The sequence below is a fragment of the Pimephales promelas genome, chromosome 13 (assembly GCF_988280905.1).
Source record: "Pimephales promelas chromosome 13, fPimPro1.hap1.1, whole genome shotgun sequence".
NCBI lineage: Eukaryota > Metazoa > Chordata > Actinopteri > Cypriniformes > Leuciscidae > Pimephales > Pimephales promelas.
In genome coordinates this window covers 7,261,079-7,281,391 of record NC_142781.1, presented here as the reverse complement: position 1 = coordinate 7,281,391, position 20,313 = coordinate 7,261,079, and the positions used below count along the sequence as shown (strand labels likewise).

Below are 20,313 nucleotides of genomic sequence, written 5' to 3'. Positions count from 1 at the left end.
GTAAGATATGTGCTTTTTCGAAAATGGCTCCATCCCATAATCTTTCCTGCAAGCATTGTGACAAGCTGTTTAAATTCCACAAACAACAGATAAGAGCTCATTCGGAATGGCAGTCTGCCTACAGCTCTTTGGTACAATTGCCCTCACCTAATTTCAATAGTCCAAAAACTTTGTTGCGAATTTCAGCACGTATATTAAAATCCCCTTTACTTGTTTCCGCCCAGTTTCGGACTGAGGACCTTTCGCGTGTAAAGCGAACGTGATAACCACTACACTACGGAAACTTAACTTGGAAGACAGTCCGACCTCTTTTAGCGTGCGCTTGTTCAAAAGCGACTGAAACGATAGACTGCCCACTGTCCTTAAAATGGCAAAAAGCTGCTATTTTTGTTGGCAGACTTAACATTTTTTATTACTCTACAGGAAACTTCAATGGTCATTTGTTTTGTTTTAGTCCTTTTCTAAAGAATTTACACCGCAAATCGCCCTGCAAGTGTTCTGACCTGCTCTACAGAAAACCACTGAAAAATGTTAGCAAAGACCATCCACAGTTTCCGCCCAGTTTCGAACTGGGGACCTTTCGCGTGTGAGGCGAACGTGATAACCACTACACTACGGAAACTTATCTTGGAAGACAGTCCGACCTCTTTTAGCGTACGCTTGTTCAAAAGCGACTGAAACGATAGACTGCCCACTGTCCTTAAAATGGCAAAAAGCTGCTATTTTTGTTGGCAGACTAAACATTTTTTATTACTCTACAGGAAACTTCAATGGTCATTTGTTTTGTTTTAGTCCTTTTCTAAAGAATTTACACCACAAATCGCCCTGCAAGTGTTCTGACCCGCTCAACAGAAAACCACTGAAAAAATGTTAGCAAAGACCATCCACAGTTTCCGCCCAGTTTCGAACTGGGGACCTTTCGCGTGTGAGGCGAACGTGATAACCACCACACTACGGAAACAAGCCCTTCAGGTGCAGACAGAAATCTTCTGGTGCAGGCTTGTTAAAAAGTGTACCAAGGAAAAGTGAGCTGAGCCCTCCTGTTGTGGCAAACAGTTTAAATTTTCTGCCAAAAGCCAATTGCTGTTTCTGCTCGGTTTCGAACCGAGGCCCTTTCGCGTGTTAGGCGAACGTGATCACCACTACACTACAAAAACCTCCTTATGTAAGATATGTGCTTTTTCGAAAATGGCTCCATCCCATAATCTTTCCTGCAAGCATTGTGACAAGCTGTTTAAATTCCACAAACAACAGATAAGAGCTCATTCGGAATGGCAGTCTGCCTACAGCTCTTTGGTACAATTGCCCTCACCTAATTTCAATAGTCCAAAAACTTTGTTGCGAATTTCAGCACGTATATTAAAAACCCCTTTACTTGTTTCCGCCCAGTTTCGAACTGAGGACCTTTCGCGTGTAAAGCGAACGTGATAACCACTACACTACGGAAACTTAACTTGGAAGACAGTCCGACCTGTTTTAGCGTACGCTTGTTCAAAAGCGACTGAAACGATAGACTGCCCACTGTCCTTAAAATGGCAAAAAGCTGCTATTTTTGTTGGCAGACTTAACATTTTTTATTACTCTACAGGAAACTTCAATGGTCATTTGTTTTGTTTTAGTCCTTTTCTAAAGAATTTACACCGCAAATCGCCCTGCAAGTGTTCTGACCTGCTCAACAGAAAACCACTGAAAAATGTTAGCAAAGACCATCCACAGTTTCCGCCCAGTTTCGAACTGGGGACCTTTCGCGTGTGAGGCGAACGTGATAACCACTACACTACGGAAACAAGCCCTTTATGTGCAGACAGAAATCTTCTGGTGCAGGCTTGTTAAAAAGTGTACAAAGGAAAAGTGAGCTGAGCCCTCCTGTTGTGGCAAACAGTTTAAATTTTCTGCCAAAAGCCAATTGCTGTTTCTGCTCGGTTTCGAACCGAGGCCCTTTCGCGTGTTAGGCGAACGTGATCACCACTACACTACAGAAACCTCCTTATGTAAGATATGTGCTTTTTCGAAAATGGCTCCATCCCATAATCTTTCCTGCAAGCATTGTGACAAGCTGTTTAAATTCCACAAACAACAGATAAGAGCTCATTCGGAATGGCAGTCTGCCTACAGCTCTTTGGTACAATTGCCCTCACCTAATTTCAATAGTCCAAAAACTTTGTTGCGAATTTCAGCACGTATTTTAAAAACCCCTTTACTTGTTTCCGCCCAGTTTCGAACTGAGGACCTTTCGCGTGTAAAGCGAACGTGATAACCACTACACTACGGAAACTTATCTTGGAAGACAGTCCGACCTCTTTTAGCGTACGCTTGTTCAAAAGCGACTGAAACGATAGACTGCCCACTGTCCTTAAAATGGCAAAAAGCTGCTATTTTTGTTGGCAGACTAAACATTTTTTATTACTCTACAGGAAACTTCAATGGTCATTTGTTTTGTTTTAGTCCTTTTCTAAAGAATTTACACCGCAAATCGCCCTGCAAGTGTTCTGACCTGCTCAACAGAAAACCACTGAAAAATGTTAGCAAAGACCATCCACAGTTTCCGCCCAGTTTCGAACTGGGGACCTTTCGCGTGTGAGGCGAACGTGATAACCACTACACTACGGAAACAAGCCCTTTATGTGCAGACAGAAATCTTCTGGTGCAGGCTTGTTAAAAAGTGTACAAAGGAAAAGTGAGCTGAGCCCTCCTGTTGTGGCAAACAGTTTAAATTTTCTGCCAAAAGCCAATTGCTGTTTCTGCTCGGTTTCGAACCGAGGCCCTTTCGCGTGTTAGGCGAACGTGATCACCACTACACTACAGAAACCTCCTTATGTAAGACATGTGCTTTTTCGAAAATGGCTCCATCCCATAATCTTTCCTGCAAGCATTGTGACAAGCTGTTTAAATTCCACAAACAACAGATAAGAGCTCATTCGGAATGGCAGTCTGCCTACAGCTCTTTGGTACAATTGCCCTCACCTAATTTCAATAGTCCAAAAACTTTGTTGCGAATTTCAGCACGTATATTATAATCCCCTTTACTTGTTTCCGCCCAGTTTCGGACTGAGGACCTTTCGCGTGTAAAGCGAACGTGATAACCACTACACTACGGAAACTTAACTTGGAAGACAGTCCGACCTCTTTTAGCGTGCGCTTGTTCAAAAGCGACTGAAACGATAGACTGCCCACTGTCCTTAAAATGGCAAAAAGCTGCTATTTTTGTTGGCAGACTTAACATTTTTTATTACTCTACAGGAAACTTCAATGGTCATTTGTTTTGTTTTAGTCCTTTTCTAAAGAATTTACACCGCAAATCGCCCTGCAAGTGTTCTGACCTGCTCTACAGAAAACCACTGAAAAATGTTAGCAAAGACCATCCACAGTTTCCGCCCAGTTTCGAACTGGGGACCTTTCGCGTGTGAGGCGAACGTGATAACCACTACACTACGGAAACAAGCCCTTTATGTGCAGACAGAAATCTTCTGGTGCAGGCTTGTTAAAAAGTGTACAAAGGAAAAGTGAGCTGAGCCCTCCTGTTGTGGCAAACAGTTTAAATTTTCTGCCAAAAGCCAATTGCTGTTTCTGCTCGGTTTCGAACCGAGGCCCTTTCGCGTGTTAGGCGAACGTGATCACCACTACACTACAGAAACCTCCTTATGTAAGATATGTGCTTTTTCGAAAATGGCTCCATCCCATAATCTTTCCTGCAAGCATTGTGACAAGCTGTTTAAATTCCACAAACAACAGATAAGAGCTCATTCGGAATGGCAGTCTGCCTACAGCTCTTTGGTACAATTGCCCTCACCTAATTTCAATAGTCCAAAAACTTTGTTGCGAATTTCAGCACGTATATTAAGAACCCCTTTACTTGTTTCCGCCCAGTTTCGAACTGAGGACCTTTCGCGTGTAAAGCGAACGTGATAACCACTACACTACGGAAACTTATCTTGGAAGACAGTCCGACCTCTTTTAGCGTACGCTTGTTCAAAAGCGACTGAAACGATAGACTGCCCACTGTCCTTAAAATGGCAAAAAGCTGCTATTTTTGTTGGCAGACTAAACATTTTTTATTACTCTACAGGAAACTTCAATGGTCATTTGTTTTGTTTTAGTCCTTTTCTAAAGAATTTACACCGCAAATCGCCCTGCAAGTGTTCTGACCTGCTCAACAGAAAACCACTGAAAAATGTTAGCAAAGACCATCCACAGTTTCCGCCCAGTTTCGAACTGGGGACCTTTCGCGTGTGAGGCGAACGTGATAACCACTACACTACGGAAACAAGCCCTTTATGTGCAGACAGAAATCTTCTGGTGCAGGCTTGTTAAAAAGTGTACAAAGGAAAAGTGAGCTGAGCCCTCCTGTTGTGGCAAACAGTTTAAATTTTCTGCCAAAAGCCAATTGCTGTTTCTGCTCGGTTTCGAACCGAGGCCCTTTCGCGTGTTAGGCGAACGTGATCACCACTACACTACAGAAACCTCCTTATGTAAGATATGTGCTTTTTCGAAAATGGCTCCATCCCATAATCTTTCCTGCAAGCATTGTGACAAGCTGTTTAAATTCCACAAACAACAGATAAGAGCTCATTCGGAATGGCAGTCTGCCTACAGCTCTTTGGTACAATTGCCCTCACCTAATTTCAATAGTCCAAAAACTTTGTTGCGAATTTCAGCACGTATTTTAAAAACCCCTTTACTTGTTTCCGCCCAGTTTCGAACTGAGGACCTTTCGCGTGTAAAGCGAACGTGATAACCACTACACTACGGAAACTTATCTTGGAAGACAGTCCGACCTCTTTTAGCGTACGCTTGTTCAAAAGCGACTGAAACGATAGACTGCCCACTGTCCTTAAAATGGCAAAAAGCTGCTATTTTTGTTGGCAGACTAAACATTTTTTATTACTCTACAGGAAACTTCAATGGTCATTTGTTTTGTTTTAGTCCTTTTCTAAAGAATTTACACCGCAAATCGCCCTGCAAGTGTTCTGACCTGCTCAACAGAAAACCACTGAAAAATGTTAGCAAAGACCATCCACAGTTTCCGCCCAGTTTCGAACTGGGGACCTTTCGCGTGTGAGGCGAACGTGATAACCACTACACTACGGAAACAAGCCCTTTATGTGCAGACAGAAATCTTCTGGTGCAGGCTTGTTAAAAAGTGTACAAAGGAAAAGTGAGCTGAGCCCTCCTGTTGTGGCAAACAGTTTAAATTTTCTGCCAAAAGCCAATTGCTGTTTCTGCTCGGTTTCGAACCGAGGCCCTTTCGCGTGTTAGGCGAACGTGATCACCACTACACTACAGAAACCTCCTTATGTAAGACATGTGCTTTTTCGAAAATGGCTCCATCCCATAATCTTTCCTGCAAGCATTGTGACAAGCTGTTTAAATTCCACAAACAACAGATAAGAGCTCATTCGGAATGGCAGTCTGCCTACAGCTCTTTGGTACAATTGCCCTCACCTAATTTCAATAGTCCAAAAACTTTGTTGCGAATTTCAGCACGTATATTATAATCCCCTTTACTTGTTTCCGCCCAGTTTCGGACTGAGGACCTTTCGCGTGTAAAGCGAACGTGATAACCACTACACTACGGAAACTTAACTTGGAAGACAGTCCGACCTCTTTTAGCGTGCGCTTGTTCAAAAGCGACTGAAACGATAGACTGCCCACTGTCCTTAAAATGGCAAAAAGCTGCTATTTTTGTTGGCAGACTTAACATTTTTTATTACTCTACAGGAAACTTCAATGGTCATTTGTTTTGTTTTAGTCCTTTTCTAAAGAATTTACACCGCAAATCGCCCTGCAAGTGTTCTGACCTGCTCTACAGAAAACCACTGAAAAATGTTAGCAAAGACCATCCACAGTTTCCGCCCAGTTTCGAACTGGGGACCTTTCGCGTGTGAGGCGAACGTGATAACCACTACACTACGGAAACAAGCCCTTTATGTGCAGACAGAAATCTTCTGGTGCAGGCTTGTTAAAAAGTGTACAAAGGAAAAGTGAGCTGAGCCCTCCTGTTGTGGCAAACAGTTTAAATTTTCTGCCAAAAGCCAATTGCTGTTTCTGCTCGGTTTCGAACCGAGGCCCTTTCGCGTGTTAGGCGAACGTGATCACCACTACACTACAGAAACCTCCTTATGTAAGATATGTGCTTTTTTGAAAATGGCTCCATCCCATAATCTTTCCTGCAAGCATTGTGACAAGCTGTTTAAATTCCACAAACAACAGATAAGAGCTCATTCGGAATGGCAGTCTGCCTACAGCTCTTTGGTACAATTGCCCTCACCTAATTTCAATAGTCCAAAAACTTTGTTGCGAATTTCAGCACGTATATTAAGAACCCCTTTACTTGTTTCCGCCCAGTTTCGAACTGAGGACCTTTCGCGTGTAAAGCGAACGTGATAACCACTACACTACGGAAACTTATCTTGGAAGACAGTCCGACCTCTTTTAGCGTACGCTTGTTCAAAAGCGACTGAAACGATAGACTGCCCACTGTCCTTAAAATGGCAAAAAGCTGCTATTTTTGTTGGCAGACTAAACATTTTTTATTACTCTACAGGAAACTTCAATGGTCATTTGTTTTGTTTTAGTCCTTTTCTAAAGAATTTACACCGCAAATCGCCCTGCAAGTGTTCTGACCTGCTCAACAGAAAACCACTGAAAAATGTTAGCAAAGACCATCCACAGTTTCCGCCCAGTTTCGAACTGGGGACCTTTCGCGTGTGAGGCGAACGTGATAACCACTACACTACGGAAACAAGCCCTTTATGTGCAGACAGAAATCTTCTGGTGCAGGCTTGTTAAAAAGTGTACAAAGGAAAAGTGAGCTGAGCCCTCCTGTTGTGGCAAACAGTTTAAATTTTCTGCCAAAAGCCAATTGCTGTTTCTGCTCGGTTTCGAACCGAGGCCCTTTCGCGTGTTAGGCGAACGTGATCACCACTACACTACAGAAACCTCCTTATGTAAGATATGTGCTTTTTCGAAAATGGCTCCATCCCATAATCTTTCCTGCAAGCATTGTGACAAGCTGTTTAAATTCCACAAACAACAGATAAGAGCTCATTCGGAATGGCAGTCTGCCTACAGCTCTTTGGTACAATTGCCCTCACCTAATTTCAATAGTCCAAAAACTTTGTTGCGAATTTCAGCACGTATTTTAAAAACCCCTTTACTTGTTTCCGCCCAGTTTCGAACTGAGGACCTTTCGCGTGTAAAGCGAACGTGATAACCACTACACTACGGAAACTTATCTTGGAAGACAGTCCGACCTCTTTTAGCGTACGCTTGTTCAAAAGCGACTGAAACGATAGACTGCCCACTGTCCTTAAAATGGCAAAAAGCTGCTATTTTTGTTGGCAGACTAAACATTTTTTATTACTCTACAGGAAACTTCAATGGTCATTTGTTTTGTTTTAGTCCTTTTCTAAAGAATTTACACCGCAAATCGCCCTGCAAGTGTTCTGACCTGCTCAACAGAAAACCACTGAAAAATGTTAGCAAAGACCATCCACAGTTTCCGCCCAGTTTCGAACTGGGGACCTTTCGCGTGTGAGGCGAACGTGATAACCACTACACTACGGAAACAAGCCCTTTATGTGCAGACAGAAATCTTCTGGTGCAGGCTTGTTAAAAAGTGTACAAAGGAAAAGTGAGCTGAGCCCTCCTGTTGTGGCAAACAGTTTAAATTTTCTGCCAAAAGCCAATTGCTGTTTCTGCTCGGTTTCGAACCGAGGCCCTTTCGCGTGTTAGGCGAACGTGATCACCACTACACTACAGAAACCTCCTTATGTAAGACATGTGCTTTTTCGAAAATGGCTCCATCCCATAATCTTTCCTGCAAGCATTGTGACAAGCTGTTTAAATTCCACAAACAACAGATAAGAGCTCATTCGGAATGGCAGTCTGCCTACAGCTCTTTGGTACAATTGCCCTCACCTAATTTCAATAGTCCAAAAACTTTGTTGCGAATTTCAGCACGTATATTATAATCCCCTTTACTTGTTTCCGCCCAGTTTCGGACTGAGGACCTTTCGCGTGTAAAGCGAACGTGATAACCACTACACTACGGAAACTTAACTTGGAAGACAGTCCGACCTCTTTTAGCGTGCGCTTGTTCAAAAGCGACTGAAACGATAGACTGCCCACTGTCCTTAAAATGGCAAAAAGCTGCTATTTTTGTTGGCAGACTTAACATTTTTTATTACTCTACAGGAAACTTCAATGGTCATTTGTTTTGTTTTAGTCCTTTTCTAAAGAATTTACACCGCAAATCGCCCTGCAAGTGTTCTGACCTGCTCTACAGAAAACCACTGAAAAATGTTAGCAAAGACCATCCACAGTTTCCGCCCAGTTTCGAACTGGGGACCTTTCGCGTGTGAGGCGAACGTGATAACCACTACACTACGGAAACAAGCCCTTTATGTGCAGACAGAAATCTTCTGGTGCAGGCTTGTTAAAAAGTGTACAAAGGAAAAGTGAGCTGAGCCCTCCTGTTGTGGCAAACAGTTTAAATTTTCTGCCAAAAGCCAATTGCTGTTTCTGCTCGGTTTCGAACCGAGGCCCTTTCGCGTGTTAGGCGAACGTGATCACCACTACACTACAGAAACCTCCTTATGTAAGATATGTGCTTTTTCGAAAATGGCTCCATCCCATAATCTTTCCTGCAAGCATTGTGACAAGCTGTTTAAATTCCACAAACAACAGATAAGAGCTCATTCGGAATGGCAGTCTGCCTACAGCTCTTTGGTACAATTGCCCTCACCTAATTTCAATAGTCCAAAAACTTTGTTGCGAATTTCAGCACGTATTTTAAAAACCCCTTTACTTGTTTCCGCCCAGTTTCGAACTGAGGACCTTTCGCGTGTAAAGCGAACGTGATAACCACTACACTACGGAAACTTATCTTGGAAGACAGTCCGACCTCTTTTAGCGTACGCTTGTTCAAAAGCGACTGAAACGATAGACTGCCCACTGTCCTTAAAATGGCAAAAAGCTGCTATTTTTGTTGGCAGACTAAACATTTTTTATTACTCTACAGGAAACTTCAATGGTCATTTGTTTTGTTTTAGTCCTTTTCTAAAGAATTTACACCGCAAATCGCCCTGCAAGTGTTCTGACCTGCTCAACAGAAAACCACTGAAAAATGTTAGCAAAGACCATCCACAGTTTCCGCCCAGTTTCGAACTGGGGACCTTTCGCGTGTGAGGCGAACGTGATAACCACTACACTACGGAAACAAGCCCTTTATGTGCAGACAGAAATCTTCTGGTGCAGGCTTGTTAAAAAGTGTACAAAGGAAAAGTGAGCTGAGCCCTCCTGTTGTGGCAAACAGTTTAAATTTTCTGCCAAAAGCCAATTGCTGTTTCTGCTCGGTTTCGAACCGAGGCCCTTTCGCGTGTTAGGCGAACGTGATCACCACTACACTACAGAAACCTCCTTATGTAAGACATGTGCTTTTTCGAAAATGGCTCCATCCCATAATCTTTCCTGCAAGCATTGTGACAAGCTGTTTAAATTCCACAAACAACAGATAAGAGCTCATTCGGAATGGCAGTCTGCCTACAGCTCTTTGGTACAATTGCCCTCACCTAATTTCAATAGTCCAAAAACTTTGTTGCGAATTTCAGCACGTATATTATAATCCCCTTTACTTGTTTCCGCCCAGTTTCGGACTGAGGACCTTTCGCGTGTAAAGCGAACGTGATAACCACTACACTACGGAAACTTAACTTGGAAGACAGTCCGACCTCTTTTAGCGTGCGCTTGTTCAAAAGCGACTGAAACGATAGACTGCCCACTGTCCTTAAAATGGCAAAAAGCTGCTATTTTTGTTGGCAGACTTAACATTTTTTATTACTCTACAGGAAACTTCAATGGTCATTTGTTTTGTTTTAGTCCTTTTCTAAAGAATTTACACCGCAAATCGCCCTGCAAGTGTTCTGACCTGCTCTACAGAAAACCACTGAAAAATGTTAGCAAAGACCATCCACAGTTTCCGCCCAGTTTCGAACTGGGGACCTTTCGCGTGTGAGGCGAACGTGATAACCACTACACTACGGAAACAAGCCCTTTATGTGCAGACAGAAATCTTCTGGTGCAGGCTTGTTAAAAAGTGTACAAAGGAAAAGTGAGCTGAGCCCTCCTGTTGTGGCAAACAGTTTAAATTTTCTGCCAAAAGCCAATTGCTGTTTCTGCTCGGTTTCGAACCGAGGCCCTTTCGCGTGTTAGGCGAACGTGATCACCACTACACTACAGAAACCTCCTTATGTAAGATATGTGCTTTTTTGAAAATGGCTCCATCCCATAATCTTTCCTGCAAGCATTGTGACAAGCTGTTTAAATTCCACAAACAACAGATAAGAGCTCATTCGGAATGGCAGTCTGCCTACAGCTCTTTGGTACAATTGCCCTCACCTAATTTCAATAGTCCAAAAACTTTGTTGCGAATTTCAGCACGTATATTAAGAACCCCTTTACTTGTTTCCGCCCAGTTTCGAACTGAGGACCTTTCGCGTGTAAAGCGAACGTGATAACCACTACACTACGGAAACTTATCTTGGAAGACAGTCCGACCTCTTTTAGCGTACGCTTGTTCAAAAGCGACTGAAACGATAGACTGCCCACTGTCCTTAAAATGGCAAAAAGCTGCTATTTTTGTTGGCAGACTAAACATTTTTTATTACTCTACAGGAAACTTCAATGGTCATTTGTTTTGTTTTAGTCCTTTTCTAAAGAATTTACACCGCAAATCGCCCTGCAAGTGTTCTGACCCGCTCAACAGAAAACCACTGAAAAATGTTAGCAAAGACCATCCACAGTTTCCGCCCAGTTTCGAACTGGGGACCTTTCGCGTGTGAGGCGAACGTGATAACCACTACACTACGGAAACAAGCCCTTTATGTGCAGACAGAAATCTTCTGGTGCAGGCTTGTTAAAAAGTGTACAAAGGAAAAGTGCGCTGAGCCCTCCTGTTGTGGCAAACAGTTTAAATTTTCTGCCAAAAGCCAATTGCTGTTTCTGCTCGGTTTCGAACCGAGGCCCTTTCGCGTGTTAGGCGAAGGTGATCACCACTACACTACAGAAACCTCCTTATGTAAGATATGTGCTTTTTCGAAAATGGCTCCATCCCATAATCTTTCCTGCAAGCATTGTGACAAGCTGTTTAAATTCCACAAACAACAGATAAGAGCTCATTCGGAATGGCAGTCTGCCTACAGCTCTTTGGTACAATTGCCCTCACCTAATTTCAATAGTCCAAAAAATTTGTTGCGAATTTCAGCACGTATATTAAAAACCCCTTTACTTGTTTCCGCCCAGTTTCGAACTGAGGACCTTTCGCGTGTAAAGCGAACGTGATAACCACTACACTACGGAAACTTATCTTGGAAGACAGTCCGACCTCTTTTAGCGTACGCTTGTTCAAAAGCGACTGAAACGATAGACTGCCCACTGTCCTTAAAATGGCAAAAAGCTGCTATTTTTGTTGGCAGACTAAACATTTTTTATTACTCTACAGGAAACTTCAATGGTCATTTGTTTTGTTTTAGTCCTTTTCTAAAGAATTTACACCACAAATCGCCCTGCAAGTGTTCTGACCCGCTCAACAGAAAACCACTGAAAAAATGTTAGCAAAGACCATCCACAGTTGCCGCCCAGTTTCGAACTGGGGACCTTTCGCGTGTGAGGCGAACGTGATAACCACCACACTACGGAAACAAGCCCTTTATGTGCAGACAGAAATCTTCTGGTGCAGGCTTGTTAAAAAGTGTACAAAGGAAAAGTGAGCTGAGCCCTCCTGTTGTGGCAAACAGTTTAAATTTTCTGCCAAAAGCCAATTGCTGTTTCTGCTCGGTTTCGAACCGAGGCCCTTTCGCGTGTTAGGCGAACGTGATCACCACTACACTACAGAAACCTCCTTATGTAAGACATGTGCTTTTTCGAAAATGGCTCCATCCCATAATCTTTCCTGCAAGCATTGTGACAAGCTGTTTAAATTCCACAAACAACAGATAAGAGCTCATTCGGAATGGCAGTCTGCCTACAGCTCTTTAGTACAATTGCCCTCACCTAATTTCAATAGTCCAAAAACTTTGTTGCGAATTTCAGCACGTATATTAAAATCCCCTTTACTTGTTTCCGCCCAGTTTCGGACTGAGGACCTTTCGCGTGTAAAGCGAACGTGATAACCACTACACTACGGAAACTTAACTTGGAAGACAGTCCGACCTCTTTTAGCGTGCGCTTGTTCAAAAGCGACTGAAACGATAGACTGCCCACTGTCCTTAAAATGGCAAAAAGCTGCTATTTTTGTTGGCAGACTTAACATTTTTTATTACTCTACAGGAAACTTCAATGGTCATTTGTTTTGTTTTAGTCCTTTTCTAAAGAATTTACACCGCAAATCGCCCTGCAAGTGTTCTGACCTGCTCTACAGAAAACCACTGAAAAATGTTAGCAAAGACCATCCACAGTTTCCGCCCAGTTTCGAACTGGGGACCTTTCGCGTGTGAGGCGAACGTGATAACCACTACACTACGGAAACAAGCCCTTTATGTGCAGACAGAAATCTTCTGGTGCAGGCTTGTTAAAAAGTGTACAAAGGAAAAGTGAGCTGAGCCCTCCTGTTGTGGCAAACAGTTTAAATTTTCTGCCAAAAGCCAATTGCTGTTTCTGCTCGGTTTCGAACCGAGGCCCTTTCGCGTGTTAGGCGAACGTGATCACCACTACACTACAGAAACCTCCTTATGTAAGATATGTGCTTTTTCGAAAATGGCTCCATCCCATAATCTTTCCTGCAAGCATTGTGACAAGCTGTTTAAATTCCACAAACAACAGATAAGAGCTCATTCGGAATGGCAGTCTGCCTACAGCTCTTTGGTACAATTGCCCTCACCTAATTTCAATAGTCCAAAAAATTTGTTGCGAATTTCAGCACGTATATTAAAAACCCCTTTACTTGTTTCCGCCCAGTTTCGAACTGAGGACCTTTCGCGTGTAAAGCGAACGTGATAACCACTACACTACGGAAACTTATCTTGGAAGACAGTCCGACCTCTTTTAGCGTACGCTTGTTCAAAAGCGACTGAAACGATAGACTGCCCACTGTCCTTAAAATGGCAAAAAGCTGCTATTTTTGTTGGCAGACTAAACATTTTTTATTACTCTACAGGAAACTTCAATGGTCATTTGTTTTGTTTTAGTCCTTTTCTAAAGAATTTACACCACAAATCGCCCTGCAAGTGTTCTGACCCGCTCAACAGAAAACCACTGAAAAAATGTTAGCAAAGACCATCCACAGTTTCCGCCCAGTTTCGAACTGGGGACCTTTCGCGTGTGAGGCGAACGTGATAACCACCACACTACGGAAACAAGCCCTTCAGGTGCAGACAGAAATCTTCTGGTGCAGGCTTGTTAAAAAGTGTACCAAGGAAAAGTGAGCTGAGCCCTCCTGTTGTGGCAAACAGTTTAAATTTTCTGCCAAAAGCCAATTGCTGTTTCTGCTCGGTTTCGAACCGAGGCCCTTTCGCGTGTTAGGCGAACGTGATCACCACTACACTACAAAAACCTCCTTATGTAAGATATGTGCTTTTTCGAAAATGGCTCCATCCCATAATCTTTCCTGCAAGCATTGTGACAAGCTGTTTAAATTCCACAAACAACAGATAAGAGCTCATTCGGAATGGCAGTCTGCCTACAGCTCTTTGGTACAATTGCCCTCACCTAATTTCAATAGTCCAAAAACTTTGTTGCGAATTTCAGCACGTATATTAAAAACCCCTTTACTTGTTTCCGCCCAGTTTCGAACTGAGGACCTTTCGCGTGTAAAGCGAACGTGATAACCACTACACTACGGAAACTTAACTTGGAAGACAGTCCGACCTGTTTTAGCGTACGCTTGTTCAAAAGCGACTGAAACGATAGACTGCCCACTGTCCTTAAAATGGCAAAAAGCTGCTATTTTTGTTGGCAGACTTAACATTTTTTATTACTCTACAGGAAACTTCAATGGTCATTTGTTTTGTTTTAGTCCTTTTCTAAAGAATTTACACCGCAAATCGCCCTGCAAGTGTTCTGACCTGCTCAACAGAAAACCACTGAAAAATGTTAGCAAAGACCATCCACAGTTTCCGCCCAGTTTCGAACTGGGGACCTTTCGCGTGTGAGGCGAACGTGATAACCACTACACTACGGAAACAAGCCCTTTATGTGCAGACAGAAATCTTCTGGTGCAGGCTTGTTAAAAAGTGTACAAAGGAAAAGTGAGCTGAGCCCTCCTGTTGTGGCAAACAGTTTAAATTTTCTGCCAAAAGCCAATTGCTGTTTCTGCTCGGTTTCGAACCGAGGCCCTTTCGCGTGTTAGGCGAACGTGATCACCACTACACTACAGAAACCTCCTTATGTAAGATATGTGCTTTTTCGAAAATGGCTCCATCCCATAATCTTTCCTGCAAGCATTGTGACAAGCTGTTTAAATTCCACAAACAACAGATAAGAGCTCATTCGGAATGGCAGTCTGCCTACAGCTCTTTGGTACAATTGCCCTCACCTAATTTCAATAGTCCAAAAACTTTGTTGCAAATTTCAGCACGTATATTAAAAACCCCTTTACTTGTTTCCGCCCAGTTTCGAACTGAGGACCTTTCGCGTGTAAAGCGAACGTGATAACCACTACACTACGGAAACTTAACTTGGAAGACAGTCCGACCTCTTTTAGCGAACGCTTGTTCAAAAGCGACTGAAACGATAGACTGCCCACTGTCCTTAAAATGGCAAAAAGCTGCTATTTTTGTTGGCAGACTTAACATTTTTTATTACTCTACAGGAAACTTCAATGGTCATTTGTTTTGTTTTAGTCCTTTTCTAAAGAATTTACACCGCAAATCGCCCTGCAAGTGTTCTGACCTGCTCAACAGAAAACCACTGAAAAATGTTAACAAAGACCATCCACAGTTTCCGCCCAGTTTCGAACTGGGGACCTTTCGCGTGTGAGGCGAACGTGATAACCACTACACTACGGAAACAAGCCCTTTATGTGCAGACAGAAATCGTCTGGTGGAGGCTTGTTAAAAAGTGTACAAAGGAAAAGTGAGCTGAGCCCTCCTGTTGTGGCAAACAGTTTAAATTTTCTGCCAAAAGCCAATTGCTGTTTCTGCTCGGTTTCGAACCGAGGCCCTTTCGCGTGTTAGGCGAACGTGATCACCACTACACTACAGAAACCTCCTTATGTAAGATATGTGCTTTTTCGAAAATGGCTCCATCCCATAATCTTTCCTTCAAGCATTGTGACAAGCTGTTTAAATTCCACAAACAACAGATAAGAGCTCATTCGGAATGGCAATCTGCCTACAGCTCTTTGGTACAATTGCCCTCACCTAATTTCAATAGTCCAAAAACTTTGTTGCGAATTTCAGCACGTATATTAAAAACCCCTTTACTTGTTTCCGCCCAGTTTCGAACTGAGGACCTTTCACGTGTAAAGCGAACGTGATAACCACTACACTACGGAAAATTAACTTGGAAGACAGTCCGACCTCTTTTAGCGTACGCTTGTTCAAAAGCGACTGAAACGATAGACTGCCCACTGTCCTTAAAATGGCAAAAAGCTGCTATTTTTGTTGGCAGACTTAACATTTTTTATTACTCTACAGGAAACTTCAATGGTCATTTGTTTTGTTTTAGTCCTTTTCTAAAGAATTTACACCGCAAATCGCCCTGCAAGTGTTCTGACCTGCTCAACAGAAAACCACTGAAAAATGTTAGCAAAGATCATCCACAGTTTCCGCCCAGTTTCGAACTGGGGACCTTTCGCGTGTGAGGCGAACGTGATAACCACTACACTACGGAAACAAGCCCTTTAGGTGCAGACAGAAATCTTCTGGTGCAGGCTTGTTAAAAAGTGTACCAAGGAAAAGTGAGCTGAGCCCTCCTGTTGTGGCAAACAGTTTAAATTTTCTGCCAAAAGCCAATTGCTGTTTCTGCTCGGTTTCGAACCGAGGCCCTTTCGCGTGTTAGGCGAACGTGATCACCACTACACTACAGAAACTTCCTTATGTAAGATATGTGCTTTTTCGAAAATGGCTCCATCCCATAATCTTTCCTGCAAGCATTGTGACAAGCTGTTTAAATTCCACAAACAACAGATAAGAGCTCATTCGGAATGGCAGTCTGCCTACAGCTCTTTGGTACAATTGCCCTCACCTAATTTCAATAGTCCAAAAAAATTGTTGCGAATTTCAGCACGTATATTAAAAACCCCTTTACTTGTTTCCGCCCAGTTTCGAACTGAGGACCTTTCACGTGTAAAGCGAACGTGATAACCACTACACTACGGAAATTTAACTTGGAAGACAGTCCGACCTCTTTTAGCGTACGCTTGTTCAAAAGCGACTGAAACGATAGACTGCCCACTGTCCTTAAAATGGCAAAAAGCTGCTATTTTTGTTGGCAGACTTAACATTTTTTATTACTCTACAGGAAACTTCAATGGTCATTTGTTTTGTTTTAGTCCTTTTCTAAAGAATTTACACCGCAAATCGCCCTGCAAGTGTTCTGACCTGCTCAACAGAAAACCACTGAAAAATGTTAGCAAAGATCATCCACAGTTTCCGCCCAGTTTCGAACTGGGGACCTTTCGCGTGTGAGGCGAACGTGATAACCACTACACTACGGAAACAAGCCCTTTAGGTGCAGACAGAAATCTTCTGGTGCAGGCTTGTTAAAAAGTGTACCAAGGAAAAGTGAGCTGAGCCCTCCTGTTGTGGCAAACAGTTTAAATTTTCTGCCAAAAGCCAATTGCTGTTTCTGCTCGGTTTCGAACCGAGGCCCTTTCGCGTGTTAGGCGAACGTGATCACCACTACACTACAGAAACCTCCTTATGTAAGATATGTGCTTTTTCGAAAATGGCTCCATCCCATAATCTTTCCTGCAAGCATTGTGACAAGCTGTTTAAATTCCACAAACAACAGATAAGAGCTCATTCGGAATGGCAGTCTGCCTACAGCTCTTTGGTACAATTGTTCTCACCTAATTTCAATAGTCCAAAAAAATTGTTGCGAATTTCAGCACGTATATTAAAAACCCCTTTACTTGTTTCCGCCCAGTTTCGAACTGAGGACCTTTCACGTGTAAAGCGAACGTGATAACCACTACACTACGGAAATTTAACTTGGAAGACAGTCCGACCTCTTTTAGCGTACGCTTGTTCAAAAGCGACTGAAACGATAGACTGCCCACTGTCCTTAAAATGGCAAAAAGCTGCTATTTTTGTTGGCAGACTTAACATTTTTTATTACTCTACAGGAAACTTCAATGGTCATTTGTTTTGTTTTAGTCCTTTTCTAAAGAATTTACACCGCAAATCGCCCTGCAAGTGTTCTGACCTGCTCAACAGAAAACCACTGAAAAATGTTAGCAAAGACCATCCACAGTTTCCGCCCAGTTTCGAACTGGGGACCTTTCGCGTGTGAGGCGAACGTGATAACCACTACACTACGGAAACAAGCCCTTTATGTGCAGACAGAAATCTTCTGGTGCAGGCTTGTTAAAAAGTGTACAAAGGAAAAGTGAGCTGAGCCCTCCTGTTGTGGCAAACAGTTTAAATTTTCTGCCAAAAGCCAATTGCTGTTTCTGCTCGGTTTCGAACCGAGGCCCTTTCGCGTGTTAGGCGAACGTGATCACCACTACACTACAGAAACCTCCTTATGTAAGATATGTGCTTTTTCGAAAATGGCTCCATCCCATAATCTTTCCTGCAAGCATTGTGACAAGCTGTTTAAATTCCACAAACAACAGATAAGAGCTCATTCGGAATGGCAGTCTGCCTACAGCTCTTTGGTACAATTGCCCTCACCTAATTTCAATAGTCCAAAAACTTTGTTGCGAATTTCAGCACGTATATTAAAATCCCCTTTACTTGTTTCCGCCCAGTTTCGGACTGAGGACCTTTCGCGTGTAAAGCGAACGTGATAACCACTACACTACGGAAACTTAACTTGGAAGACAGTCCGACCTCTTTTAGCGTGCGCTTGTTCAAAAGCGACTGAAACGATAGACTGCCCACTGTCCTTAAAATGGCAAAAAGCTGCTATTTTTGTTGGCAGACTTAACATTTTTTATTACTCTACAGGAAACTTCAATGGTCATTTGTTTTGTTTTAGTCCTTTTCTAAAGAATTTACACCGCAAATCGCCCTGCAAGTGTTCTGACCTGCTCTACAGAAAACCACTGAAAAATGTTAGCAAAGACCATCCACAGTTTCCGCCCAGTTTCGAACTGGGGACCTTTCGCGTGTGAGGCGAACGTGATAACCACTACACTACGGAAACAAGCCCTTTATGTGCAGACAGAAATCTTCTGGTGCAGGCTTGTTAAAAAGTGTACAAAGGAAAAGTGAGCTGAGCCCTCCTGTTGTGGCAAACAGTTTAAATTTTCTGCCAAAAGCCAATTGCTGTTTCTGCTCGGTTTCGAACCGAGGCCCTTTCGCGTGTTAGGCGAACGTGATCACCACTACACTACAGAAACCTCCTTATGTAAGATATGTGCTTTTTCGAAAATGGCTCCATCCCATAATCTTTCCTGCAAGCATTGTGACAAGCTGTTTAAATTCCACAAACAACAGATAAGAGCTCATTCGGAATGGCAGTCTGCCTACAGCTCTTTGGTACAATTGTTCTCACCTAATTTCAATAGTCCAAAAAAATTGTTGCGAATTTCAGCACGTATATTAAAAACCCCTTTACTTGTTTCCGCCCAGTTTCGAACTGAGGACCTTTCACGTGTAAAGCGAACGTGATAACCACTACACTACGGAAATTTAACTTGGAAGACAGTCCGACCTCTTTTAGCGTACGCTTGTTCAAAAGCGACTGAAACGATAGACTGCCCACTGTCCTTAAAATGGCAAAAAGCTGCTATTTTTGTTGGCAGACTTAACATTTTTTATTACTCTACAGGAAACTTCAATGGTCATTTGTTTTGTTTTAGTCCTTTTCTAAAGAATTTACACCGCAAATCGCCCTGCAAGTGTTCTGACCTGCTCAACAGAAAACCACTGAAAAATGTTAGCAAAGACCATCCACAGTTTCCGCCCAGTTTCGAACTGGGGACCTTTCGCGTGTGAGGCGAACGTGATAACCACTACACTACGGAAACAAGCCCTTTATGTGCAGACAGAAATCTTCTGGTGCAGGCTTGTTAAAAAGTGTACAAAGGAAAAGTGAGCTGAGCCCTCCTGTTGTGGCAAACAGTTTAAATTTTCTGCCAAAAGCCAATTGCTGTTTCTGCTCGGTTTCGAACCGAGGCCCTTTCGCGTGTTAGGCGAACGTGATCACCACTACACTACAGAAACCTCCTTATGTAAGATATGTGCTTTTTCGAAAATGGCTCCATCCCATAATCTTTCCTGCAAGCATTGTGACAAGCTGTTTAAATTCCACAAACAACAGATAAGAGCTCATTCGGAATGGCAGTCTGCCTACAGCTCTTTGGTACAATTGCCCTCACCTAATTTCAATAGTCCAAAAACTTTGTTGCGAATTTCAGCACGTATATTAAAATCCCCTTTACTTGTTTCCGCCCAGTTTCGGACTGAGGACCTTTCGCGTGTAAAGCGAACGTGATAACCACTACACTACGGAAACTTAACTTGGAAGACAGTCCGACCTCTTTTAGCGTGCGCTTGTTCAAAAGCGACTGAAACGATAGACTGCCCACTGTCCTTAAAATGGCAAAAAGCTGCTATTTTTGTTGGCAGACTTAACATTTTTTATTACTCTACAGGAAACTTCAATGGTCATTTGTTTTGTTTTAGTCCTTTTCTAAAGAATTTACACCGCAAATCGCCCTGCAAGTGTTCTGACCTGCTCTACAGAAAACCACTGAAAAATGTTAGCAAAGACCATCCACAGTTTCCGCCCAGTTTCGAACTGGGGACCTTTCGCGTGTGAGGCGAACGTGATAACCACTACACTACGGAAACAAGCCCTTTATGTGCAGACAGAAATCTTCTGGTGCAGGCTTGTTAAAAAGTGTACAAAGGAAAAGTGAGCTGAGCCCTCCTGTTGTGGCAAACAGTTTAAATTTTCTGCCAAAAGTCAATTGCTGTTTCTGCTCGGTTTCGAACCGAGGCCCTTTCGCGTGTTAGGCGAACGTGATCACCACTACACTACAGAAACCTCCTTATGTAAGATATGTGCTTTTTCGAAAATGGCTCCATCCCATAATCTTTCCTGCAAGCATTGTGACAAGCTGTTTAAATTCCACAAACAACAGATAAGAGCTCATTCGGAATGGCAGTCTGCCTACAGCTCTTTGGTACAATTGTTCTCACC

General features: G+C 42.9%; 55 non-coding genes across 55 annotated transcripts; all 55 read right to left on the bottom strand.

Moving 5' to 3' along the window:
- Nucleotides 1-549: 549 nt before the first annotated feature.
- Nucleotides 550-622, bottom strand: trnav-cac (transfer RNA valine (anticodon CAC)). The gene has a single exon. It is a non-coding gene; the product is annotated as a tRNA-Val (tRNA).
- Nucleotides 623-1,376: 754 nt separating this feature from the next.
- Nucleotides 1,377-1,449, bottom strand: trnav-uac (transfer RNA valine (anticodon UAC)). The gene has a single exon. It is a non-coding gene; the product is annotated as a tRNA-Val (tRNA).
- A 265-nt stretch (nt 1,450-1,714) lies between these two features.
- trnav-cac (transfer RNA valine (anticodon CAC)) lies at nt 1,715-1,787 on the bottom strand. Its single transcript has one exon. It is a non-coding gene; the product is annotated as a tRNA-Val (tRNA).
- Nucleotides 1,788-1,910: 123 nt separating this feature from the next.
- trnav-aac (transfer RNA valine (anticodon AAC)) lies at nt 1,911-1,983 on the bottom strand. The gene has a single exon. It is a non-coding gene; the product is annotated as a tRNA-Val (tRNA).
- Nucleotides 1,984-2,202: 219 nt separating this feature from the next.
- On the bottom strand, nt 2,203-2,275 carry trnav-uac (transfer RNA valine (anticodon UAC)). Its single transcript has one exon. It is a non-coding gene; the product is annotated as a tRNA-Val (tRNA).
- Nucleotides 2,276-2,540: 265 nt separating this feature from the next.
- Nucleotides 2,541-2,613, bottom strand: trnav-cac (transfer RNA valine (anticodon CAC)). The gene has a single exon. It is a non-coding gene; the product is annotated as a tRNA-Val (tRNA).
- Nucleotides 2,614-2,736: 123 nt separating this feature from the next.
- On the bottom strand, nt 2,737-2,809 carry trnav-aac (transfer RNA valine (anticodon AAC)). The gene has a single exon. It is a non-coding gene; the product is annotated as a tRNA-Val (tRNA).
- A 557-nt stretch (nt 2,810-3,366) lies between these two features.
- trnav-cac (transfer RNA valine (anticodon CAC)) lies at nt 3,367-3,439 on the bottom strand. Its single transcript has one exon. It is a non-coding gene; the product is annotated as a tRNA-Val (tRNA).
- A 123-nt stretch (nt 3,440-3,562) lies between these two features.
- On the bottom strand, nt 3,563-3,635 carry trnav-aac (transfer RNA valine (anticodon AAC)). Its single transcript has one exon. It is a non-coding gene; the product is annotated as a tRNA-Val (tRNA).
- A 219-nt stretch (nt 3,636-3,854) lies between these two features.
- Nucleotides 3,855-3,927, bottom strand: trnav-uac (transfer RNA valine (anticodon UAC)). Its single transcript has one exon. It is a non-coding gene; the product is annotated as a tRNA-Val (tRNA).
- Nucleotides 3,928-4,192: 265 nt separating this feature from the next.
- On the bottom strand, nt 4,193-4,265 carry trnav-cac (transfer RNA valine (anticodon CAC)). The gene has a single exon. It is a non-coding gene; the product is annotated as a tRNA-Val (tRNA).
- Nucleotides 4,266-4,388: 123 nt separating this feature from the next.
- Nucleotides 4,389-4,461, bottom strand: trnav-aac (transfer RNA valine (anticodon AAC)). Its single transcript has one exon. It is a non-coding gene; the product is annotated as a tRNA-Val (tRNA).
- Nucleotides 4,462-4,680: 219 nt separating this feature from the next.
- On the bottom strand, nt 4,681-4,753 carry trnav-uac (transfer RNA valine (anticodon UAC)). The gene has a single exon. It is a non-coding gene; the product is annotated as a tRNA-Val (tRNA).
- Nucleotides 4,754-5,018: 265 nt separating this feature from the next.
- On the bottom strand, nt 5,019-5,091 carry trnav-cac (transfer RNA valine (anticodon CAC)). Its single transcript has one exon. It is a non-coding gene; the product is annotated as a tRNA-Val (tRNA).
- Nucleotides 5,092-5,214: 123 nt separating this feature from the next.
- Nucleotides 5,215-5,287, bottom strand: trnav-aac (transfer RNA valine (anticodon AAC)). The gene has a single exon. It is a non-coding gene; the product is annotated as a tRNA-Val (tRNA).
- Nucleotides 5,288-5,844: 557 nt separating this feature from the next.
- trnav-cac (transfer RNA valine (anticodon CAC)) lies at nt 5,845-5,917 on the bottom strand. Its single transcript has one exon. It is a non-coding gene; the product is annotated as a tRNA-Val (tRNA).
- Nucleotides 5,918-6,040: 123 nt separating this feature from the next.
- trnav-aac (transfer RNA valine (anticodon AAC)) lies at nt 6,041-6,113 on the bottom strand. The gene has a single exon. It is a non-coding gene; the product is annotated as a tRNA-Val (tRNA).
- A 219-nt stretch (nt 6,114-6,332) lies between these two features.
- trnav-uac (transfer RNA valine (anticodon UAC)) lies at nt 6,333-6,405 on the bottom strand. The gene has a single exon. It is a non-coding gene; the product is annotated as a tRNA-Val (tRNA).
- Nucleotides 6,406-6,670: 265 nt separating this feature from the next.
- On the bottom strand, nt 6,671-6,743 carry trnav-cac (transfer RNA valine (anticodon CAC)). Its single transcript has one exon. It is a non-coding gene; the product is annotated as a tRNA-Val (tRNA).
- A 123-nt stretch (nt 6,744-6,866) lies between these two features.
- Nucleotides 6,867-6,939, bottom strand: trnav-aac (transfer RNA valine (anticodon AAC)). The gene has a single exon. It is a non-coding gene; the product is annotated as a tRNA-Val (tRNA).
- A 219-nt stretch (nt 6,940-7,158) lies between these two features.
- Nucleotides 7,159-7,231, bottom strand: trnav-uac (transfer RNA valine (anticodon UAC)). The gene has a single exon. It is a non-coding gene; the product is annotated as a tRNA-Val (tRNA).
- A 265-nt stretch (nt 7,232-7,496) lies between these two features.
- trnav-cac (transfer RNA valine (anticodon CAC)) lies at nt 7,497-7,569 on the bottom strand. Its single transcript has one exon. It is a non-coding gene; the product is annotated as a tRNA-Val (tRNA).
- Nucleotides 7,570-7,692: 123 nt separating this feature from the next.
- trnav-aac (transfer RNA valine (anticodon AAC)) lies at nt 7,693-7,765 on the bottom strand. Its single transcript has one exon. It is a non-coding gene; the product is annotated as a tRNA-Val (tRNA).
- Nucleotides 7,766-8,322: 557 nt separating this feature from the next.
- On the bottom strand, nt 8,323-8,395 carry trnav-cac (transfer RNA valine (anticodon CAC)). Its single transcript has one exon. It is a non-coding gene; the product is annotated as a tRNA-Val (tRNA).
- Nucleotides 8,396-8,518: 123 nt separating this feature from the next.
- On the bottom strand, nt 8,519-8,591 carry trnav-aac (transfer RNA valine (anticodon AAC)). Its single transcript has one exon. It is a non-coding gene; the product is annotated as a tRNA-Val (tRNA).
- Nucleotides 8,592-8,810: 219 nt separating this feature from the next.
- Nucleotides 8,811-8,883, bottom strand: trnav-uac (transfer RNA valine (anticodon UAC)). The gene has a single exon. It is a non-coding gene; the product is annotated as a tRNA-Val (tRNA).
- A 265-nt stretch (nt 8,884-9,148) lies between these two features.
- On the bottom strand, nt 9,149-9,221 carry trnav-cac (transfer RNA valine (anticodon CAC)). The gene has a single exon. It is a non-coding gene; the product is annotated as a tRNA-Val (tRNA).
- A 123-nt stretch (nt 9,222-9,344) lies between these two features.
- Nucleotides 9,345-9,417, bottom strand: trnav-aac (transfer RNA valine (anticodon AAC)). The gene has a single exon. It is a non-coding gene; the product is annotated as a tRNA-Val (tRNA).
- A 557-nt stretch (nt 9,418-9,974) lies between these two features.
- trnav-cac (transfer RNA valine (anticodon CAC)) lies at nt 9,975-10,047 on the bottom strand. The gene has a single exon. It is a non-coding gene; the product is annotated as a tRNA-Val (tRNA).
- Nucleotides 10,048-10,170: 123 nt separating this feature from the next.
- On the bottom strand, nt 10,171-10,243 carry trnav-aac (transfer RNA valine (anticodon AAC)). The gene has a single exon. It is a non-coding gene; the product is annotated as a tRNA-Val (tRNA).
- A 219-nt stretch (nt 10,244-10,462) lies between these two features.
- Nucleotides 10,463-10,535, bottom strand: trnav-uac (transfer RNA valine (anticodon UAC)). The gene has a single exon. It is a non-coding gene; the product is annotated as a tRNA-Val (tRNA).
- Nucleotides 10,536-10,800: 265 nt separating this feature from the next.
- Nucleotides 10,801-10,873, bottom strand: trnav-cac (transfer RNA valine (anticodon CAC)). Its single transcript has one exon. It is a non-coding gene; the product is annotated as a tRNA-Val (tRNA).
- A 415-nt stretch (nt 10,874-11,288) lies between these two features.
- trnav-uac (transfer RNA valine (anticodon UAC)) lies at nt 11,289-11,361 on the bottom strand. Its single transcript has one exon. It is a non-coding gene; the product is annotated as a tRNA-Val (tRNA).
- Nucleotides 11,362-11,823: 462 nt separating this feature from the next.
- trnav-aac (transfer RNA valine (anticodon AAC)) lies at nt 11,824-11,896 on the bottom strand. Its single transcript has one exon. It is a non-coding gene; the product is annotated as a tRNA-Val (tRNA).
- A 557-nt stretch (nt 11,897-12,453) lies between these two features.
- Nucleotides 12,454-12,526, bottom strand: trnav-cac (transfer RNA valine (anticodon CAC)). Its single transcript has one exon. It is a non-coding gene; the product is annotated as a tRNA-Val (tRNA).
- A 123-nt stretch (nt 12,527-12,649) lies between these two features.
- Nucleotides 12,650-12,722, bottom strand: trnav-aac (transfer RNA valine (anticodon AAC)). The gene has a single exon. It is a non-coding gene; the product is annotated as a tRNA-Val (tRNA).
- Nucleotides 12,723-12,941: 219 nt separating this feature from the next.
- On the bottom strand, nt 12,942-13,014 carry trnav-uac (transfer RNA valine (anticodon UAC)). The gene has a single exon. It is a non-coding gene; the product is annotated as a tRNA-Val (tRNA).
- A 754-nt stretch (nt 13,015-13,768) lies between these two features.
- trnav-uac (transfer RNA valine (anticodon UAC)) lies at nt 13,769-13,841 on the bottom strand. The gene has a single exon. It is a non-coding gene; the product is annotated as a tRNA-Val (tRNA).
- A 265-nt stretch (nt 13,842-14,106) lies between these two features.
- On the bottom strand, nt 14,107-14,179 carry trnav-cac (transfer RNA valine (anticodon CAC)). Its single transcript has one exon. It is a non-coding gene; the product is annotated as a tRNA-Val (tRNA).
- A 123-nt stretch (nt 14,180-14,302) lies between these two features.
- Nucleotides 14,303-14,375, bottom strand: trnav-aac (transfer RNA valine (anticodon AAC)). The gene has a single exon. It is a non-coding gene; the product is annotated as a tRNA-Val (tRNA).
- Nucleotides 14,376-14,594: 219 nt separating this feature from the next.
- trnav-uac (transfer RNA valine (anticodon UAC)) lies at nt 14,595-14,667 on the bottom strand. Its single transcript has one exon. It is a non-coding gene; the product is annotated as a tRNA-Val (tRNA).
- A 265-nt stretch (nt 14,668-14,932) lies between these two features.
- Nucleotides 14,933-15,005, bottom strand: trnav-cac (transfer RNA valine (anticodon CAC)). The gene has a single exon. It is a non-coding gene; the product is annotated as a tRNA-Val (tRNA).
- Nucleotides 15,006-15,128: 123 nt separating this feature from the next.
- On the bottom strand, nt 15,129-15,201 carry trnav-aac (transfer RNA valine (anticodon AAC)). Its single transcript has one exon. It is a non-coding gene; the product is annotated as a tRNA-Val (tRNA).
- Nucleotides 15,202-15,758: 557 nt separating this feature from the next.
- On the bottom strand, nt 15,759-15,831 carry trnav-cac (transfer RNA valine (anticodon CAC)). The gene has a single exon. It is a non-coding gene; the product is annotated as a tRNA-Val (tRNA).
- A 123-nt stretch (nt 15,832-15,954) lies between these two features.
- On the bottom strand, nt 15,955-16,027 carry trnav-aac (transfer RNA valine (anticodon AAC)). The gene has a single exon. It is a non-coding gene; the product is annotated as a tRNA-Val (tRNA).
- A 557-nt stretch (nt 16,028-16,584) lies between these two features.
- trnav-cac (transfer RNA valine (anticodon CAC)) lies at nt 16,585-16,657 on the bottom strand. The gene has a single exon. It is a non-coding gene; the product is annotated as a tRNA-Val (tRNA).
- Nucleotides 16,658-16,780: 123 nt separating this feature from the next.
- On the bottom strand, nt 16,781-16,853 carry trnav-aac (transfer RNA valine (anticodon AAC)). The gene has a single exon. It is a non-coding gene; the product is annotated as a tRNA-Val (tRNA).
- A 557-nt stretch (nt 16,854-17,410) lies between these two features.
- Nucleotides 17,411-17,483, bottom strand: trnav-cac (transfer RNA valine (anticodon CAC)). Its single transcript has one exon. It is a non-coding gene; the product is annotated as a tRNA-Val (tRNA).
- A 123-nt stretch (nt 17,484-17,606) lies between these two features.
- Nucleotides 17,607-17,679, bottom strand: trnav-aac (transfer RNA valine (anticodon AAC)). The gene has a single exon. It is a non-coding gene; the product is annotated as a tRNA-Val (tRNA).
- A 557-nt stretch (nt 17,680-18,236) lies between these two features.
- trnav-cac (transfer RNA valine (anticodon CAC)) lies at nt 18,237-18,309 on the bottom strand. The gene has a single exon. It is a non-coding gene; the product is annotated as a tRNA-Val (tRNA).
- A 123-nt stretch (nt 18,310-18,432) lies between these two features.
- Nucleotides 18,433-18,505, bottom strand: trnav-aac (transfer RNA valine (anticodon AAC)). Its single transcript has one exon. It is a non-coding gene; the product is annotated as a tRNA-Val (tRNA).
- A 557-nt stretch (nt 18,506-19,062) lies between these two features.
- Nucleotides 19,063-19,135, bottom strand: trnav-cac (transfer RNA valine (anticodon CAC)). Its single transcript has one exon. It is a non-coding gene; the product is annotated as a tRNA-Val (tRNA).
- A 123-nt stretch (nt 19,136-19,258) lies between these two features.
- On the bottom strand, nt 19,259-19,331 carry trnav-aac (transfer RNA valine (anticodon AAC)). Its single transcript has one exon. It is a non-coding gene; the product is annotated as a tRNA-Val (tRNA).
- A 557-nt stretch (nt 19,332-19,888) lies between these two features.
- Nucleotides 19,889-19,961, bottom strand: trnav-cac (transfer RNA valine (anticodon CAC)). The gene has a single exon. It is a non-coding gene; the product is annotated as a tRNA-Val (tRNA).
- Nucleotides 19,962-20,084: 123 nt separating this feature from the next.
- Nucleotides 20,085-20,157, bottom strand: trnav-aac (transfer RNA valine (anticodon AAC)). Its single transcript has one exon. It is a non-coding gene; the product is annotated as a tRNA-Val (tRNA).
- Between the last annotated feature and the right edge of the window lie 156 nt (nt 20,158-20,313).